The sequence below is a fragment of the Anabrus simplex genome, chromosome 2, assembly GCF_040414725.1.
Source record: "Anabrus simplex isolate iqAnaSimp1 chromosome 2, ASM4041472v1, whole genome shotgun sequence".
Classification (NCBI taxonomy): Eukaryota; Metazoa; Arthropoda; class Insecta; order Orthoptera; family Tettigoniidae; genus Anabrus; species Anabrus simplex.
In genome coordinates, this window is record NC_090266.1 from 293,158,345 (window position 1) to 293,167,512 (window position 9,168).

Sequence of the window (9,168 nt, forward strand, 5' to 3'; positions counted from 1 at the left end):
TGTCCTTGGCCTCCTTGTTCCCTGACTTGACGGTTTAGGACTTTATCTTTGGAGTAACTGTAAACAGAAAGTGTATAGGAGCAACCCGCATACTCTTCAGCCTCTTGAGGATGAGATCACAAAGATTTTTGGAGTACAAAGAGGATGAATTGCAATGTGTTTTCCAAAACCTTCCGTGCCCATGTAACTTGTGCCTGCAAAACAGATGGTGCAACATTCCATATATCCTGTGAAACCAGCCAAGAATGAACTTCCAATACACTAGTTTTCACTCGGGTAACTATTGCCACCGTTTCCCTTTACGCGCTGCCCGCATTGTCCACCAGGCAGTGAAGGCCGGGTCTGGTGGAGTGTGTGTGGTGCTAGGTTCTGAAAGTCCAGTATTTACAAACTTTTGTTTAACACTTTATAAAATATTTTGGAACATTCAGCTCCATTTTACTGTCAGCAATTTTCTTCATTAACATATTTATAAGAAATATGTCTTTATTATATCTAGCATATTTATTACTTTGTGTGTAGAAAAAGTTATATTATAAACAACATATGAGTACAGTCATTAGATTATTGAGATTCATCATCTACTTGTCTTTTAACTGCTTACTAACTCTAGGTAGTACCTTCCTTCATAAATAAAACGAACTTTCAGACTTAGTTAATCACAGGTTTTAAACAGCTGCACTGAAGATGAGCTTGTCCATCATCACCTCCAGAACTTTAGAAGATCCTAACACTGAACCAGAATAATCCAGCATAGTTAAAAAAATTCAAATGACACAGCGGTATTATTACTTGAATGCCCTCCCTGAGTTAAACTATGTTACCATTTTTAATTTAATTTGATTTCTTTAATTAAAGCCTCCATGGCTCAGGCGACAGTGCGCCAGCCTCTCACCGCTGGATAACCAAACCAAACCCCATGGCACTACAGCCCTTGAAGGGCCTTGGCCTACCAAGTGACCGCTGCTCAGCCTGAAGGCCTACAGGTTACGTGGTGCCATGTGGTCAGCACAACGAATCCTCTTGGCCATTATTCTTGGCTTTCTAGTCCAGGGGTCTTTTTATACCTGCTAGTAATACTTGCTGTGTAGAGGAGGTTAGCTTGTAAACAATGTGTAAGCAGAGCTATGAGATTATTAAGATACACTCTCTCCCAGTGTAATTAATTGATATAAGTGTGCTAGCTTTCAGTGTAACTTCTGAGTGGGTACATCAAAGACATCAGACAGCTGCAATGAAATTCTGAAAGTATGCAGCAGATTATTTTTTATTTGCATTAACAACTGACAGTAATTACTACTAGGGCGAATCAAAAAGTAAGTTACACTAGCTCGCCACGAGAGCATGCTACGTGTCATGACCGTGGCCAATGCGGAGCAAGCTACAGTAGCTGCTGACATGTCCAATAGGAGGGTTGGTGTGGTATCCCGTCGTGTTGTGTGTGCAGAGCGGGCAAGGCTCAATGCCACATCAACTGGATGTTCACTCCACATTAGAGGTGTGTGCAACGATCAGATTTCTATGGGCTAAACAGCTCAATTGCATGAACATCCATCATGAGATCATTGCTGTATGTGGTGAGCATGCAATGTTTCACTCAGGTATTGTAAAGCAGTATGAGCAGTTTGACACCAGACACATGGATCTCATGAATGAATATCGCGAAGGCAGGCCCGCAACGTCCAGTACCGTTGCAAATGGAAATTGCCAGGATGCTGAACAATTCGCATGGCAGTGTGTTCTCCATTGTTCACCAGCACCTTGGATTTCATAAACTGTGTCATAAATGGGTCTCACATCTGCTCACCAATGTTCACAAGGGACAACATTTCCAATCCTCACTGGCATTTTTGCAATGGTATTCTGTGGAGGGCAACGGGTTTCTGCGGCGAATCATCACAGAGGATGGAATGTGGGTCCATCACTCCACCCCCGAAACAAAGCGAACATTGATGGAATGGGTGCACACCACCACGAAAGAAGGCCAAGGTCCAGCCTTCAGCAAGAAAGGTAATGGTGACAGTGTTCTTTGACATGGAGAGTGTGGTGCACGTGGAATTTATGCCAAAAGGCACAACAAACAACTTGGCTTCGTATAGTCAAATGTTGAACTGGTTGTGTAAGGCAATTAAAGAAAAGCGGCGGGGAAAATTGAGCGCCAGTGTGATTTTGTTGCATGATAACGCAAGACCTCACACGGCCCACCAAACGTCCAAACTGCTGCATCAATTCAATTGGGAGGTATGGCAACATCCTCCATACAGTCCAGACTTAGCGCCATGCGATTATCGTGTGTTTGGTAAGTTGAAAAGGAATCTTGGTGGACGATGATTCTGAAATGATGAGGAGGTGAAAGCAGCTGTCTCCAGGTGGTTACATAGCGCTGGAGGCAATTTCTACCCATCCGGAATTGAAAAGTTGGTTGACCATTCCAAGAAATATTTACAGTCTCTTGGGGACTATGTGGAAAAGTGAACTTATATGTATGTTGTCATAGCCATGTTGCCTGTGTGTAGGTGGTTTCATACATGACCATAACTTGGAAGTGTAACTTACTTTTTGATTCGCCGTCGTATATTTCGCTGTCTCTGAGATGTGATACTGATGAGCCCATGTGTTATAATAATAATAATTTTATGGCACCTTATGTGTAAGCACACATATTCCAAACCTCTTAGATCCTGAAAAAGTAGAATTCTTAGCAAACTAATAAAATTGTTGCAGTTGGCTGTGCTTTAGTCATCATCATTTTGAATGATAATTCCCCGAGTGATTTCTGGAAAACAGCATATTCCGAAGCCAATTCTTTCCTCTTTGTGTTCTAAGAAAACTGCTACAAGCAGCTGAAAAGCAAACAGTAGTATCCTCTATCATTTCTACTATATGACTAACTTCCTCAGTTGTAAGTTTGAATGAACTTACTTTGTTGACTTCATCAGTCAACAGAGGAATGAATCTTTCCTGAAATGCTGAGAGCAGAATCTCATGGCTACTTCCAATAAGTTGACGTCTGTTGTCGAAGTTTGTAACTAACAGCCTAGCACGGGCTCTTCTTTCGGTGTTATAAAACTCTCCGAAGGGGCCATCTATATCTTGCTCAAGTTTCAACAACTCACGATATTCTTGTGCAGCTGCAGAAACAAACAAGGCCATATCATTTAACAGCAGAAGAAGTGCTGCACAATCATCATCTTCGAACTGCCTTTGCCTATTTTGAATTTCTGGGTCAGCTGTATTAATTTCCTGTGCAGAACTGGAAGGTGCATCAGTCCTGAAAACATGGGCTGAATGCTCGTCAGCAATGCTCTGCTCTTCTTTATCTGAATCAGTTGTTTTAATTCTCTTTGCAGAACTGGAAGGTGCATCAGTTATAGAGGTATGTGCTGAATGCTCATCAGCAATGCTCTGTTCTTCTTTATCTGAATCAATTGTTTTAATTCTCTTTGCAGAACTGGAAGGTGCATCAGTTATAGAGGTATGTGCTGAATGACCATCAGCATTCCTCTGCTCTTCTTTATCTGAATCAGTTGTTTTAATTCCCCTTGAAGAAGTGGAAGGTGCTTCAGTCCTGAAAGCAAATAGTTTATATTAATTAATACCTCAGCACTGAAAACGTCTTTAAAAAGTCCCTTAAGTACTAAAATCTTTAATGTCTTAACATTCTCAGTCCTGAAAACAAATATGGGGCATTTTGTCCTTAAAATGTCAATGATATAGAGTCTATTGGCCCAATATTAGATAGCATATTAAAAACAAAAGTAAGCAAGCTTTTAGTGCTATGTGTCTGTTGATACTGTGATTATAACCACAGAAATTTCAGTTTTACAAGGAATCCGAATGACAAGGACACAACCCCCCATTTCAGAAATACCAATGCCAGGGTTCAAACTGTGACCACCTTGGTGAGAAGCCAGTGACTATGCAACATGGCTATCAAGTCTCCATTAGAATAACAAATGATTTTAAAAAAGGTAAATTAAGTAAGAATCTGTGTTCATATTTTGTTTATTGGATTGTCCTCCTTTTTAATTCCTACGAATCCTTGTAAGCTTTAATTTAACGTACTTTTGTATCTGCACTCGCATGACATTTACTACCACTTTAAAAGGGGGAAACAGTGATGGATGTAAAGAAAATTAAGACTTTTGGGTGCATTTCCCATCATTTCAAAATGTCAGAATGTAGAAATATATTTTATCTTCAACTTAAGGCAGGAGCTAAGTTATCTTCTTGGATTGATGCAGATGGAAAAGAAGTTGAGTTTCAAGTCTGAGAAGATGAGGAGCAGAAATCAAAATTACAGGAGATCATTGATTTACTTGTGGCTGCAGGATACTTTAGAGATCAAATTAAAGGACTTTCAGTATTTGATGAGGTTGTTAGAGAAATGACCTGGTGCACTGACACATGCAATTATGATGTGGATGTTGATCTTCTCTTTCAATAAAATCTCACACTTGGACAGAAAATGGTACTAACAGAGGAAATATTTGCAGTCATCCCTGAAATGAAGTGCCCACATTCTACTGAACCTCCCCAAATTCAGGGTCTTGATTTCATCCACATCTATCCTGTCATACAATGGCTAGTCAAAAAGTCAGTTGAAACTCCACAGGGAAATGGAAGATTTTATACATTTATATGCTGTGAGCTAGTACCACAAATTGTATGATTTTCTAAAGGTATGAAATCAATATTATTTTCAGGAGAACGTCCTGTGTAATATACAAACTGTCAAGAATGCATACTGACCATAGCATTGCTTCCATAGGAAAAATGCTCCCTCCTGAAGATGAGGAGATGCATGTTCAGAGTATTCTTCTGGAATATGGGTGCAATGTTATTTCTTTAATTGCATCCAAGGGGACTGACCAGGAGAAAGGGGAGGAAGGAAATGGTCAACCATTGTCTCGTGAATCACGAGATACACAAAGACAGGAAGACCAAAAAGTCCTTGCCTTGAAGAGTAGTATGGCATCAACGGGTGAACAAGAGACTCATCTCATGGCCAGTATGGTTGGTAATATTGTCAACCTACAAGCACAAGAGATTGCTTGAGCGGCTGAGCTGTATGCTGTATTGCAAGCAGGAATGGAGGAATGTAAAACAGGATCACCATCAACTCACGCTCGCTCTTACCAAAGAAAAGGCTGTCTTGAGGAGCATGAGGATAAACTGAGCAAGGAGAAGGAGAATCTGAAATCCCTGGTTGACAAGGAAGTTTTTCACCTACAAGATACACGATTATCTCAGAAACAGGCAGAGGCAGCTCTTGCTCAGAGGGAGGCATTAGAGACACCAGAGAATCAAGTGATTTTGAAAAAACTACAAGCATTGGTGATAATGAATGAATGCCTTAAACAGCAAAAACAACAGTTTGGTTAGCAGTGCAAGACAGAACTTTCAAGGCTACAGAAAATGGTCAAGTATGCCCTGATGAAGGCAGCAACCAAATTGCAAAGCAGTTTGAAGATGGACAAGAGCAAGTACAGAAACTATGCCTGTGCTATTGCTTTGCTACAGAGGCAGTTAGATAAAGTGTGATTAGTCACTGATTTGAAATATGAAACTGAATTTAAATATTCATGAAATAAAATACTCAATCGTCGGACTATGTACTCACACTTAGTACTTACCTGATTACTTACACATACAATTATTGATGGGCACCAGCTACAAATAAATGTAACGATAATAGAATGAGAATCTTGAATATCTCTAGGGTGTGAGTAATGAGCTTACATTGACAGGATGACATATAGTTTCTGGGAAGAGGATATTGAAGTTTGGTTTCCCCATTAAAATTTGAGATTTTCTGATCTACTATTGAAATAAAACAAGTAATTGTATTTGATACTAAACAAATTACTGTATATTCTTTAAATTTATAATTGAAATGGCAAGACTTGATGCGATAATATACAGTAGATAATAAAAAATAAAAATGAAAAAATTCTGAAATTACAACTGAAAGAAACTCTAGGCATTAAATTTGAAATCCTCTTGACCAGACATTTAAATGTTGTACAAGAAATTTATCCCTCACTGGTTCACTTCATTGTACCTTGAACACTTTGAGTGTTATTACAACATATTCCTTTGAATTGGTATCAGCTGTAGGCATCTCAAACCTAATTTGGTGATGTACGCTTTTAGTTTCACAAACGAGATATAGCATGGCTTGAAATTATATTCATACTTCACAATCAACTTTACAAGTAATTCACTTTTAAATGTTAGTCTGCATTACGACGACTCAATATTCAGCTGTCACTGAACTGACATAAGAATCCGACCAAACAGATACACGAAATACACTTCGAACATATAATCCATTTGGTCACTGATGATTACGTACCGTATCCATATCACTGCTCTATCTTCAACTGACGGACTGACCAACTGTGGCCTCACTCTCCATACAACTATCTCACTTTTCACCATTCATCTCCTTCCAGTTGACTCCAGTTGACTCGTTGCTATAAGATACAGCCCTTTATATAGACATTAGTTATCACATGGTATAACACCCATGTCAGAGTTAAAAACAGATATGATGTCACTCCCACCCAGCTACAAATGTTACATATTGTGTTGAAAAAGCGTCAGGCAAATTAGGAACTCCCTAAATGTTATCTCATCGCTAAAAGCATACAATGACAGAGCGATGACTCGACAGTTACTGTAACAGCATTGCAACTTATGTTGCAATGTTTTAAACATAGTATCACGAATAATATATCCATATCTGATATTAGGTAGTAAGTCTCACTCTACATGATTTTGATGCTAACACACACACACACACACACACACACACACACACACACACACACACACACACACACACACACACACACACATGCACGCACACACACACAATAAATTAAATAGAATAAAGCAAGCGATAATTAATACATAGCAAATTCAGATTACTGAATTGAATCAAATAATAATAATAATAATAATAATAATAATAATAATAATAATAATAATAATAATAATAATAATAATAATAATAATAATAATACCCGTGTGGGGATTTACCGGTTACCTCCATCGGGCGTGTCCCATTGGAATTGGGGAAGCTCGCTGGCTCTGCCACCAGCAGAGTCAGAGGGTAGTAGGGAAATAAAATACCACCGTGAAAAAAAAACTGATCCCTTGCCAGGGTTACGGCGAAGACTGGTAAATGACCAGAAGCCAGAAAACATCTTGAGGCAACCTCTAGGGCTAACAACCCTAGTTGTAAAAGGATGGGTACCCGTCCAAAGCAAAGTCAAGTCAAAAAGCATGATGGCACAACATTTCAAGAAACATACCCCAGGGGGTAAATCTTCGAATAAATCCCTCGTCGTGAACGCCACGGCGCACGAGTCTCATTTGGATTCTGGGGGAGACTCGACATCATGCAAGAGACGAGTCGGAGCGTCTCGGTGTACCCTGAAGAGTCAAAAACTCAGGCCAAAATCTAAAACCTTTCTAGCAACTTTCAACATAAATTCACTTACACAAACTGGCAAGCTGAAAACCCTCACCAAAGCTCTTCACGAAAATCAGATATCCATAATGGCCCTACAGGAAACAAGGTACCCAGATGAAGAGATTTTTGAATCCGAAGGCTACCGATTTTTCAAGAGCAAAGCGCAAAGAGGAATCCTCAATGGAGCTGTGATGCTTGGAACCGCGTTTGCTGTTAGAACCAAGATCCTTAAATCGGTTGCAAATTTCGAACCTGTGAATGACAGATTGTCTATACTCACAATTAAATGCGCGAACAAAACCTACGCCCTAGTTAACGCACATGCTCCTACTAACGATAAGAACAAGACTGATCCAGACGAAGTTGATAATTTCTGGGACCTACTGGATGAAAAATTAAAACAAAATCCCCAAACACCATGTCAAGCTTCTTTTGGGTGACTTCAATGCCCAACTAGGTCGTGAACAGAAGTACAAGAGAGTTATAGGAAATTACCCTGCTCACAAAAGAACCAATCCCAACGGCAAAAGACTGGTGTCCATTTGCGAAAATCACAACCTGCAGGTAATGTCGACCCACTTTCGCCATCTACCCAGAAAGCAAATGACTTGGCGTTCTCCTGTCCAAGCTCTCGGAGAGTTCCAAATTGATCATGTTGCAATCTCCAGGAGAAACAGCCCTGAGATTATGAATGTCAAGGTAAAGAAAGGCATCAATGTGGCCTCAGATCATTATATGTCTCTTATCAAATTCAAACCAATTCCCGCAAACACAAGGAAGACAACCAAACAGATCACACGCTTCGACAATGATAAACTTCGGCAAAGGGTCGAGGAGTTCCAGGAGAAGGCTAGACCAAATGACACTGACTTTAACAACGCCAAAAGTCTCCTTGTTGAGGCCGCCAAAGACGTTGCAGAAATCAAGAGAGGCAAAAAGCATGCCTGGTGGAATGGTACCTGCGAATCAGTCCTCCAAGAAAGACTCAATGCATGGAAACAGTACTACTCTACGAAATCAGAAAATGATTGGGAAACCTACAAAACCCAACGTGCCCAAGCAGCTAGGGTGTTCAGAACTGAGAAACGTAAATACGAAAAATCTCTCATTGAAAAGGTAGAACAAAACTTTAGGAAGAATGAAAGCAGAGAGTACTACAGAGCCTTCAAACGCAAACTCACTGGCTATAAACCACCATCTCTATGCTTTGAGCGAAAGGACGGCACACTGGTGACATCAAATGAAGAAAATTGCAGCATTCTGGCAGATTACTTCAAGAATTTGCTTAATTGCTCTAAACCTCAAAGCGCCATTGAGACCAAGGAACCCTTACTCAGGTACCCAGATTCCAGACCACCCGACAGAGATGAAATTAAGCGCCACATTGCCCGTCTCAAAAATAACAAAGCGCCGGGGGAAGACTCAGTAGTAGCAGAACTATGGAAATATGCCCCAGAGTAATCACTTGATATCTTGCAAAATCAAATAGAAGAAATTTGGAACAAGGAGACCCTACCCGAAGATTGGAAAATAGCTTTGATCCATCCATTACACAAAAAAGGCAGCATGAAGAACATCAACAACTACAGAGGAATATCTTTGCTACCCGTGACTTACAAAATTCTATCACTTGCCATCCTGGAGCGTTTGGAAGCACGAGTCGAACATCAAATAGATGAATACCA

The 9,168-nt window shown here is 40.0% G+C and overlaps 1 pseudogene; it reads left to right on the top strand.

The window, feature by feature from the left end:
- The first annotated feature begins 4,171 nt into the window (after window positions 1-4,171).
- LOC137498456 (coiled-coil domain-containing protein 93 pseudogene) lies at window positions 4,172-5,544 on the top strand (annotated as a pseudogene).
- The last annotated feature ends 3,624 nt before the right edge of the window (window positions 5,545-9,168 follow it).